The sequence below is a fragment of the Equus asinus genome, chromosome 24 (genome assembly GCF_041296235.1).
Source record: "Equus asinus isolate D_3611 breed Donkey chromosome 24, EquAss-T2T_v2, whole genome shotgun sequence".
NCBI classification, from domain to species: domain Eukaryota; kingdom Metazoa; phylum Chordata; class Mammalia; order Perissodactyla; family Equidae; genus Equus; species Equus asinus.
Genome location: NC_091813.1, coordinates 41,765,985 through 41,777,860, shown reverse-complemented (window position 1 = coordinate 41,777,860; position 11,876 = coordinate 41,765,985). Strand labels below are relative to the sequence as shown.

The 11,876-nt window shown below is 40.8% G+C and overlaps 1 long non-coding RNA gene across 1 annotated transcript; it reads right to left on the bottom strand.

The window, feature by feature from the left end:
* Positions 1 to 9,012: 9,012 nt before the first annotated feature.
* LOC123280440 (uncharacterized) lies at positions 9,013 to 11,172 on the bottom strand. The gene is made up of 3 exons (XR_006519344.2): positions 11,038 to 11,172; positions 9,993 to 10,079; positions 9,013 to 9,544 (listed from the first exon to the last, which is right to left on the bottom strand). It is a non-coding gene; the product is annotated as an uncharacterized lncRNA (long non-coding RNA).
* Between the last annotated feature and the right edge of the window lie 704 nt (positions 11,173 to 11,876).

Below are 11,876 nucleotides of genomic sequence, written 5' to 3'. Positions count from 1 at the left end.
AAAGTTTCTGAATTTGCACAGTCCGTAGAACCCTGTTGAAACTCTATTGAATTAACAAAGTTGTAGATTGTGGTAGAGAATTAGAGAAATGAGAAGTTTCCTGGCTTGTATTTGTATAATGCCTCCATCTCCTGCATCACAGAGAACCATCCTCCATTTTCTCAGCTCAGAATCAGTGACAGTAATAATGATTTGAATTTGAAACTAAAATAGGGTAATTTGGGGTTGTGGAATATGAGGAAATTATGGATTGAATCAAAGAGTTGTATTCCTCAGAGGAAGCTGCAGGTGGGTAAAACAATTCATTTGAGTTTGGTTTTGAGGATTAAAAGGGGGAAATTCTTTTTCAGAGGCACAGAAAAATGTAAGCAGTGTGTGATTCAAAGATGTCCACCATATGGATTTGAATGGATCAGCTTTCAGAGAACAGTGACATCAGAGAGCAATTCTCAACTTCTGAAGCCCTGTGAGCCCAGGAAGCAACAGAGCTTAAAATGCCCTGAAATTAATTTTCCTGCTTTTATGATTTTAGCCAGTGTTTTCATTTTAGTATTGATACCCAGAAACAGTTTCTCAAGGGATCCATTTAAAAAAAAAAAAAATCGCATCAAATAAGCAAATGACATTATTCATTTACTTGAATAACTAGAATATAAATCTCCAAAATTGCTGAATTGTGTCGAGTTCAAATGACCAGGATCAAATTTGCATACATTCAAGTCAACTAGGAGCTTTACTCAAAATTATTATAACTTTGAAATGTGTCTTTAAATAAGCTGTAGGAGGAAACAGTGGTAAAATCTGGAATTAAAAGTATGTCAATGTTTTACTTTGTTTCCACTTTGTCCATGAATTTCTCTGAGCTTTTGATAATTCTGTTTGACTTAGTTTATCCGTTTTTAGCTATCGTTATTACTTTCATAAGCTCTTTCCACATTCAGCATAATACCAGAACAATGCGAAGTTCAATTAATTTTTATTTATATGTCAGTTTTAATCGCAGTCCTGGCAGGAAATTTATACATTATCTAGTCCACTCATCTCAGTTAGTAAGAAGAAACTTCTGGCATGAAAAGGGAAAAGACATTTTCCAGAGACACAAAGTGATGTTGTGGCAGAGGTGAGCCTCAACTATGACTCCTGGGTCCTCCATTCCATCACCTCCTACCACCCCTCTTCTTTTTCCAGATTATTCTCTCTGGGTGTCTGGAACCTTCTCCTGGGTCCTCCTCCCAGCCAGGACCGGATCAACTGGATAGAGGTTGGAGTTAAGGATAAATGGAAAAGGATCATGGGCACTGTTGAGGTGTGGGATTTCCCACAAATCCAAGCCAGATTCAGATGAGTTTTGTTTGAATTCTAAGTTGTTTTTCAGTTATTCTCATTCCTCCTTCCCTTCCTTAAAACAGAGAGTGAAGAAGAAAACCAGTCATCGATCCACAGTTTTATACTAGACCGTGAGACAAGAACTATCCTCGTTGCTTCTCCATCACATTTACAGATACCATGGACCTTTGCTTGGCCAACGTTCTATACGAAAAAGGCTTTTAATTTGGGGAGCAAGTTCCTTCACTTAAAAAATCATCATTCATCTTAATTTTGTGCACAAATAATACTGGACATTGTGGGGATACAAAGATGTATGTCATGTTCTCTGCTCTCATAAGGTTTATAGTAGTAGAAATTTTAGGTTTAAAAAATGTAACTATTTAATTTTTAAAAATTCCTAGGCTGCCAGTTAGTAATGGTTGCATGTTCTTTTCGCATTTACTGGAAGGAGAAATCCTAATAGTTTAGTGGGAAAAGCCAATCATTGGGGTTTTCCGCTGGCATTCTAGAAGGAAGCACGCTCTATTTCAGACAATACAATAACGTTCTTCCAGCAAGAAGGAACTAGTTCAGTGCCTCAAAGTGGTTCAAAGGAAAAGTTCCTGAGAGAAAGTAATTTGGGCAAGCCTTAAATCAAATCCTAAGGGACTCCCTTGTCGTTTCATAATGCTGGAAGAAAAGAAAAACAACAAAAGCTTTTTCCCTCCCACTCTTCTCTGGACTTCCGTTGGCGGGACGTCTGTAACTGACAGCTGCAGGCAGCATGGCTTCCATAGTTCTAGTCCCCGCTTCTCTTATTATGGGGCAGTGAGGTGACTCCTGCCTCTAGGATCCCTCCAGGTATAATGAAATTATTTATTGAATATATATATTCAGTGTATAAATAGCAAAATTCAATATTTATACACTTAAATTTTTACATATGAATATAAAATTCTTAGTTTGGTAATGGCAAAGGAAATTTTTATTCATGAATATGAAATGTTGACTTCTGAATATGTAATGCACCGTTTTCCACAAATGCCTACCCGCATTCACGGCTGCTGTTCCACCTCTCCACCCCCACCCCCCTTTCCCCTCTGGGAGACTGAATACCCTGGCCTCACAACCAAAAACCAAATCATGCCAACAGGAGCCCATGTCCATCGGGAATTAGCAACCGCTAGGCTCACTCTGGCAGAGCAGAGTCTGTTTTTCAGTCAGCTCAGCATATTATAAAAATAATAGAAGCGATTAGGGAAAGAGCTCTCGATGTAGGTGGGACTCACTATTCCCTTTATTAATATAGAAACAAACTCATGAAAATAAGGACGAAATTGAGGATGTTCAAGAGTAAAGTGGCTTTGAAGAGGGCTTACATGTGTAAATGTATGTTAAGCATTGTGACAACTCTGGGCAAAGTTGAAGTTACTGTAACCCTGGAGTTTCCGTTTGATAAAGCGTAACTGGAGTTATTTGAAAATGAAAGGATTCGTTGGAATGTTGGTTCCCACCTCATGATAGCTGAGCAAGTTTGTCCCTTTTAGAAAGGAAAGTTTAGATGTGTGTCCCTAACAAAGCCTTTCTTTCACACTTGTAATTTATAAATGGATCCACTTAACTTCAGTATAGCCGAGACACAGCCTGACAAGGGTTTTCTGAGTTTGAAGTGTCTGTTTTTGCTCTGTTCTTTGGTCACGATGAGTGGAGACGGGGCTTTCCTGGATGCTACGTGGTCAAGAACTGGCCCAGAGCTGGCCTTCCCAGCTCAGGGCATGTGAGTGCACCCGTGACCTCACCGCCACCCGGCTCGGGACAGCAGCAGAAAGCGTTGTCCATGGCAAACAGTTCTGTCTAAATCCCGCCCAGAGAACCCATCCTGAGAGGGACGGTCGGTGGAGTCAGAGGCAGACTTGTGCGTGTCTTTCCTTTCCTTTCCAGGGTCCATCCCTCATGTTTAAAGTAGGAGACTCTCAAAGCCAGGAAACTAGTCAGACGTCCAAACTCTGCGGTGACGCTGAGGCCCCTGTGAACCGGAAAAGACATTTACAGTATCCCTGTCCAACTCAATCGGTTCCAAGTATCTACCTCTGATGCTGAGGGGGGTGGGCTGTGGGTCCAAAGTCTAACCTGGGTAGAGGCAATGTACAGTTCACCAAGGTCACTTTTATTTTTCGTTTTTCCCGTTTAAAGAGAGAGTTGAGTGTATAATGTTGGCACTTTTACAAGAGGCTGGTAAAGAGAGAGGAAAGAGGAAAAAGTAAGACTGTTTTTAATTCATCAAACTGCTGCTGATTTTGGAATAATAAACACAAGTCTGTTTCCTTGATTATTTTATAAATAGCAAATATTTGGGTAAAGGAATCTGATAAGTGCACAGACTATAGGAATTGTTTACCAAATGATGCGTCAGTTAAAAAAAACAAATAACAGTCCCCAAAAAACCCTTGAGTATGTCTGTGAGATTCTTCGGTCTGGTTCCCAAGGTCCTTAGTCATCATTTCCCTCATCTTTTGAACTTGATCAAAGCAACACGGGGGCCTCTGAGGGGAAAGATTGGTTCCATTATGCAAAAGGCAATAAGGTAGTGCCCTTCCCAGCAGTTAATAGAGAGGAATGTTGTAAAATACCGTGTGGTTTTCAAATACCAAGACGAAAGTTTTCTGGTTTATAACCTTCCCAGTCATCTCAACTGGCCTCCTGGCTTTCTCAGGCATTGCTGACTGATTCCATGCTAAACCAAATTGGTTACATGGAGACCTGCTGCCCCAAGTAGGCCAGACCTCTCTGCCTGGTGCTAGCTAAGCGTAGCCCTCAGAGACACCAGTCCTGGGCTTCTCCTCCAGACCCCAGCCAAAGTTCTGGGATTTCCACAACACCGAGTTACTGTAAGAGACTCCCAACTTAACTCACTGACCCAAACATGCAGCAAATTGCATTTAAATGAGCAACGCATGCCCGGAGGAAAATAGGAGGAAAATATAAACTGTGGTCACTGCATTCTTCTGATATTTAAAAATTAAAATGGAAATATTTTGTCCCTTTGGATTTCTGGGAACTTTAGGGTGGGAAAATTCTTCTGAAGTTCTTGTAAGTGGGATATCAATTTTTTAATTGAATAATTACCAAGAGAAGAGGAATGAAACGATGTTTTATTTGTTTGTTTCTTCAACAAATGTTTTTTTGAGCATCTCACATGGCCAAGGCTGAGACAGATCATGACAAACAGGAAGGTGAACAGGAAGGGCCTGGCTCAGTGGGCTCAGCAAGCACGGAAAACACTCGCCACTGGGGGGGGGTTCTCTCAAGGCGAAGAACCTCCTTACTGTGGAAAGGAGCATGCAAACGAACCATCCACCCCCCCAGGCAGCATTACGAGTCTCCCATTTCTTGGGGCTAGCTTTTCAACCTAGAACCTTAGGAAGTTAGAGGTCATCAAAGCCCACACCCCAACCTGCCCTGTCTGGTGGTTCCAGAGTCGATGAGTCCCCAGAGAGTGGCTCAGCACTGTAGGCAGGTGCGAGTGGGTATTCTCTCTGCTTCAGAGGCATAAAATTCCCTGTCAGGGGAGCTGACTCCAACCATGCAGCGGGAGTCTCATAGCCCTTCGAGACGGGAGTAGATGGGTTTGGTGTGCTCCGCTCTCTCGGAATGCCTCCTTAATCAGGCTTTGAAGTTGGTCCTCAATACTAAATCAAGAAAATATCTGCTTTTAACCATACTTGTGTCAGAGTCTTTGAGTTACTTGATCCATCCTTAATCCAAATCACAGTTTGTTCTAGGAGACTCAAGGACTCAGAACAGCTTAAATGTGGCCCTGGAAGGCAAAAGACTCTATCTGTCCAGTTTCTAACCAGCCAAAGAGAAGCAGAAGTGTCAGGCAGCCTAGCAGAGGACAGGTAATGACAGACAGGATATAAACAGAATGGACGAGGCTCTGGGCAACAGGCTTGTTTCCATAATGGAGTCTTTTAACATGATAGGTACATGTTAAACACAAACTTAATTCGTTTGCCGAAGAAAATAGATTGGATATAGAAAACACCTTTCTTTTGAGTAACTCGCAGAGAACACACAACTCCATCTAAACCTAATTATGTTGGAGACTCTATATGAGCCTGACATCATGCTAACTATTTAAGTGGAAGTCAGAACAGCTTTCAAACTTTGTGAAACCATGTTATACTTATATAATACCTTTCATTTGAACATTTATTCTCCCAGTACTTCTGCAAAGGTGTAGATAATTTATGGCTTATTTTATGAGTAGAGAAACTGAACTGGCTAACCATTAACTGGTTGTGTTTTCTCAAAGTTACCCGGTAGGTAATTAGTAGATTTAAGAAAACAATCCAAGACTGCAAATTCCCTGTTTCTTGGCTTTTCCCCTTAGATCTTTCTACCTTAAATGATCCTAAAGGCAATGCCATAAGAATGTAAGAAACCCTGTATTAAGGACCCCAGTGGACTGTTACCTCATTACTATCATAGGACATTTTGATGGGGAGCTTGATAGTTACCGTACATGAATTTCTTTCAAATTTAGTACTGTTTTTAAAGTGAGGCAAGAGGGACTCTTACCCTGGTCCCTTAGCTTTAGAGAACACCACGTATCACAAACACACATGTTAATTAACCGACACATGGGTGCTCGGTGCTGGCACAACACAGACCATACCCCTAAACTCTGCCCTGATGAGTAATACTGTTCAGGCCCCAGGGAAACACCGTGGCACTTCTTTTGCTGTATGGCCTCTGGACAAAAAGACTGTGACTAGATGCCATGAAGCCTATGGGCTGTGCCATTGCCGACATCGGAGATGGGCACTGCTGTGGAATGTGGTGAGCATTAGGTAGCAGGATCGCTTAGGTAACTCACTTTCCTAGTAGTGTTGAGCATCCATTTCCTTGCTCCTCTTCAAGTTCCAATTGATGGCCCTCGAGATACTCAGGAGTTAGTGTGATATTCACCACAGTTGCAGATGGTGGCCAAAGAACATTTTGCAATATTATACCCTGCATATTACTCTCAAATTTATATATCCATAGGGCTAAATGTACCACTAGTCAATAACGATATTGATTCTTCACTTGAACGCAAATATTAAAGCATATATTATACAGACCTCAGTTTGTACAGTAGATCCCACAAATATTATGTGTGGACCTGTTTAAAGGTTATTATGACCTTACTGTGGGACCTTGGACAGGTCAAAACTTCTCTGGGCTTCTGTTTCTCCATTTGTAAGAGAAAAGTGTTGGACTAGATACTCTCTAAAGTCTCTTTCAGCTCTAAAAATATTTTTAAAATTATTCCACTTATTTATAAATATATATGCTTCTTATAAAACTTATATAACCTTATATAAAACCTACTATAAGCCTTATATAACCTGCTATAACCCCAATCAACTTTGTATAAAAATGTAAACACTTCTTATTCTTCATTTTGCCTATCTAGCCTCGTTTATTGATTCATCAGGCATTTATAGGGTACCCAAAATATGGCAGACGTGGTGCTCTACTTCAGGTAAGAACACAACAATGACTAAGTCAAAGTTTATGTGTCCTAGCATCTCACAGGCCAGAAGACACATCATTAGATTAATCGGCTATAATAAGTTCAGGGCAATGAGAGCTGGGCCTGCAGCAGGAAGCAGACCACAGGGCACTGGGCCCCTTATCTACCCTGTGGAGGGATGGCAAGCCAGAGAAGGATCTTTGGAGAAGCTGGTGTGTGAGTTGAATCTTAAAGGATGAGCAGTGGCCAGCCCAGCTGAGAGAGCAGCTAGAGCATATCAGGTAGAAGTGCAGCACAGCAAAGGCACAGACGCACGAAAGAGCATGGAGCATGAGGAATGCACGCATGTTAGCAGAGCCTGAAGCAGCAGGCAGGTACTGGGAGTCTTAGATGGACTTTATTCTGTAGATGATGGAAAACTACAGAAGGTTGTACATAAGGGAATGACGTAATAGATTTAGGTGGTAGATGGATCACGATTTGGCAACGGTCTGGAGGGATAAATTACTGGAGGCCAGATTAGAATCAGAGGAACAAGTTGGTGACTGCAGACATAATCCAGGTGAGGGATCCTGAAGGCCCAGGCTGGTGCAGTGACAGTACAGATGGAGAAGAGGGGTGGGATTGGAGTCAAATTTTGGAGCACAACGTGAATCCATTTAGGTAACAACCAAATTCAGAGTGTCCATGCCTACATTGGTCCATTTGATTCTCCCAACAAGAACAGCAGGAAGAAAATTTTACCTGCTCCATGTTCACAGATTTGCATCTTTAAGATCAACTTGCCACTTATTTTGCATTATGATGTGCAAGCAAGCATTATGACACGGACGCCCTACATTCCAAGAGGTTCATTCATTGATCCTCATCAGCTTCGGAAGCTGTGAGCAAATCATTTCCAGTCTCTCTGTGTCATCCCTTATGCATTCTAAAAGTGCTTTTGTGGATGGAAGTTTGCACCATTAAACAGGACTCATGCCATTCACCACATAGATTTTCAGTTTTCAACAGAGAGAGCCTGTTCACAGCCAGGAACAGCAAGCAATCACTTCAATGTAGGCATCTGCAACTCTCTGTTCAAGTGAGTCAGAAGCAGAGGGTTGGTTTTTACTTATGAAAGGCAGATGCCTTTAAAATTCAGGGGGCAAATTCTTGGCACAGCAAATGAGGTCAGGTTGCCCCAAATTCTCTGGAAACAAACAAAGGCAGTTGGTTAGATTTGGCCAGCCTAGAGGGCAATCGTTCACCAGGGAACCAGCAACTGCCCTTGGGAAGCTCCAGAGGAGAGTGAGACTGTGGTCCTAGTTAGAGCCCTGCTGTCCAAATGGCATTTACAGGGGTCCGTGATTTACACAGATTTATATAAGATTGAAGGCACTTTATGGAATCTGTTCCTACAATTACATTTCCTAAGAATTACTAGGGATTAGAACATCACTATTCTCAAACACTCTGGCACATAGTTTTCTGTAAACAGTTTATACAACAATAAAGGAGAGAGAATGGTCAGTTGCCAATTTGTGTGAGCTTTTCCATGCAGAGCTCACTATGGCCAGTTCCTCCTGATTTATGTACCAACTGCTTGTAGCCAGCTGGACAACAGTCATCCTGACTCCTTAGCACTTTTAGAACATTTTAAAAGTAAGCCCTAATAAAAGCCTTCCTTTCTATTATCCCTGTCCTTTGGGATGAGGAAAATTCCCCATAGAAATTGAGTACATTTTGCAAAAGCCATAAATCCTAGGAGTGACATTTTAATGTCCCAAAGTTGGTACATAATAAATGTCTCTTGTTATAAGTTAGAGCCTTTCTGGGATGTGTTGACCTTTGAAGTCTCTCCAATAGATAGGTTTTCTCTCTTATTGAAGGCTACCATGTATTTGTTTTAATTTATAATTAACCCCAAAATTATGATGAAAATTCTTCTGAAATATTTGACTTTGTTTTTATAGCCTGAAATGATACTCAAATTTGGTGACATGAATCACTTTATTTACCTAGCACTGAAGAATTAAAAACCAAATATCACATTTGGGGCGGGAGGTGTGTTATAGAGTGAATATGGTAGAGAAATTGTAGTGTGTTTAAGAGTTCAAATACGCTTATTATTCAACATTTTGCATGACGATTTCAGCCTATACACACACATACATGAATAATTTTGAAATTTACTAAAAAGGAATCCACTAAGACTCTTACCATTAAGATTCTTTATTAATAATCATATTGATTACTAGGAATCCATTTTCTGCTATCAAAGTTGGATTTTCTGCTCCCAGGAAGATTGGGTATATTTCCCGGATTGCTGAGTCAAAGCCTGCTGATTTCTTTGGCCTCCTTATTCCCTCCCCAGCCAGGTGCACCCACTCCGCTATTGACTTTGGAGCACCAAATGGTTGCCACACTCAGACACAGGTCTCACTGAAGCCTGGAGCCTATAAGAGGAAGCCCCCATGGAGATCTTGACTTTGAGTCCATCGAAGAAAATTTCCTATGGTCTGTTGAGCATTTGGGGCTGAAGGGTAGTTTTTCCCCTAGATGTTTTCTGACTGGAGTAGAAGATTTTCAGAGCTTCTGAGTATGGAGTGCCGACAACGTGCCAGGCAAAGTCCACACAGCAGCGAACCAGACAGACATGATCTCCGTCCTCCTGGAGGGGGCTCTTGTACCTTCAGGTTAAATGCTCTTTGGTCCAGTTAAAAGAACATTCTAGTACTAAATTTAAAAGTGGAGACACAGAATTATATGGTGCAATTCCATTTGTGTGAAAAAAATACACAGGAGTAAGCAAGTACATATACATACATTTGTATTTGCCTTAAAACATTCCAAAGACCCAAGTAATACTGTGGGACGGAGGAGAGAAGGGAAGCATTTTACTTTCAATATATATCTCTCTATTCTTTGTTTTTATTCTGTGTATAATTTATAATTTTAAAGAAACCTAGTCTTAAAAACCAAACAAGGTATCAAAATATATCCTCATAAACAAACACAGAAATGTATATTGGAATGGAATAAAAAAGCAATTTAGAAGTGTATCAAGGAAGATTGCATTTTTGTAAAAAATAGTTGTAGATAGATGGATAGATGATACATAGATAATAGTGTATCTGTGAGGAAAAAAATTTAGGATAAAAAACAAATTGCTGTCGGAAGTTACCTTTGGGAATGTGCTGAAGGGGAAGGCTTCTCATTTTCGATGTGAAACACTTCTGTAGCAATTGACTATTTTTTCAGTGAGCAATAACTGATAATCAGGAAAAAAAGAATTTTTTTTAAATAAGAAAAACATTATGATATGCTTTATGCCAAACAACATCAGCTAATTCTTCTTCATTGAAGTGATAAAATTAACTTAGGGAACATTAGATATTACAGGGGATATATATTAGATAATATATTTTTTTGGTGTGTGTGTGTACATATATATATACACATATATATATATTTTTATAAAGGACCATAAGCATAAACATTCACCCAGTAAGTTTTTCCACCAAATCCCTGTAAGTCTCTTTTGTCTTTAAAATCCTAAATCTGAGAGGATTTCACATAACTCTTCACGTTTGATTTGGAGCCAGTCCCTCTGTGGAGGGGTCACAGGGGAAGGCCCGGATGAGATACAGTCCAGCAGCGGAAACTGAGATCCCACGTGGCTCACTTGACCTTCCTCTGTGTCACCGTCCACAGCCGTATCACTGGGAAAGGGTATTTAGTTAGTCTGAGGGGCAAAGGGCCCTTTCCATCCTTAACCCTTCTGCTTGACCTCTTACCCCCAAACCTTTGCTATCTTAGGGGCCTCGTCAAGATGTAGCAAGCAGAATCAGTTTTCATTTTACTTTCAGAGCACTCATTTGAAGGTTTTCATTTTGAATCGGCCTGGATCTGGATGTCAGACCCACACACAGCGGCAAGCTCATGCATGGTGGAGGCGGCCTAGGCAGGCTTGTCTGTACTTTCACTTCCCACCCAGATTCCTGAGTACAGACCAATGGGAGATTGCGTCAGATTCACCAAGGCAGACCAATTAGACAATCCTGAAATCCCCTGGATGACACAGCATGCATGCAAGCCTGTCTGTACCATATCACATTGCTAAATTTAGATGTACTCTGGCTATTTTACAGAAAGAGCTCTTGAAAAGAGGCAAAGAGATCAATCCAAGGATACGGAAAACCTGCCTGGGCTGGTTAGTCTCCACTTACTTTGTAATGCAGACAGAGGAAGAGTTAATTCCAGCCTCAGCTAGTTGCAACAGAGTCCTTGTTTCCATGAAGTTACTCTTGAGAAGGAAGTGGCTTCTAGGTGCTGGGAGCTGATGTCTGCCAAGCCCACACAAGATGTAAGCTGGAAACAGTAATTGGTATCCTGAAAAACAGTGTCAGTTATCCAGCACTGAGTTACTGACTATATCACGTGAGTGCTTATAACAGGGCAAATAACAAGCATAAGAATAAAATCAAGCATTCCCCAAGGGACAAGACTCAATGGCCCAAGTATTAATAGTATCAAGAACATCATTCATGTTATTAATGAAGTATTCAGAAAACATGCATCAGATATACCTTTTAACTCATGTGAAAAAATCAAACGTTTAGGATATGTTGTGGTCTATAAACTGTGAAGTTTTAAATATGTTTACTAGTTGATACCAACAAGAGCAACATTCTCCGTTTAAGACTACTTGGTGCTTGGGAGGATGTCATAGATTCTGTCTCGTAAAGAGTCAAAAAACTATTGAGTATGTTAGCCATTATTTTCTTTTAGAAGAGCCAATCTTCTCCAAAGTCTTTCCAAATATTTTTATTTGCAGAATTGAGTCTTTCCAGTCCTTCTGAACTACGGGGCTTGAGAGCTACAATCTAAGATGTACTTAAAACTTTTCACATGTTGGTACCTCACGGTGCTTTGAGGATGAGTTGATAGATAACCTCTCAAAAGGGTCAAGAGAAGCGCAGGTGAGCGTTAGGATACAGGTGGCAGAGTAAAACACAGAATGGAATCCAAAAAGCTCGGGAAGACGTGGAAATCCAAGTTGCCCTAA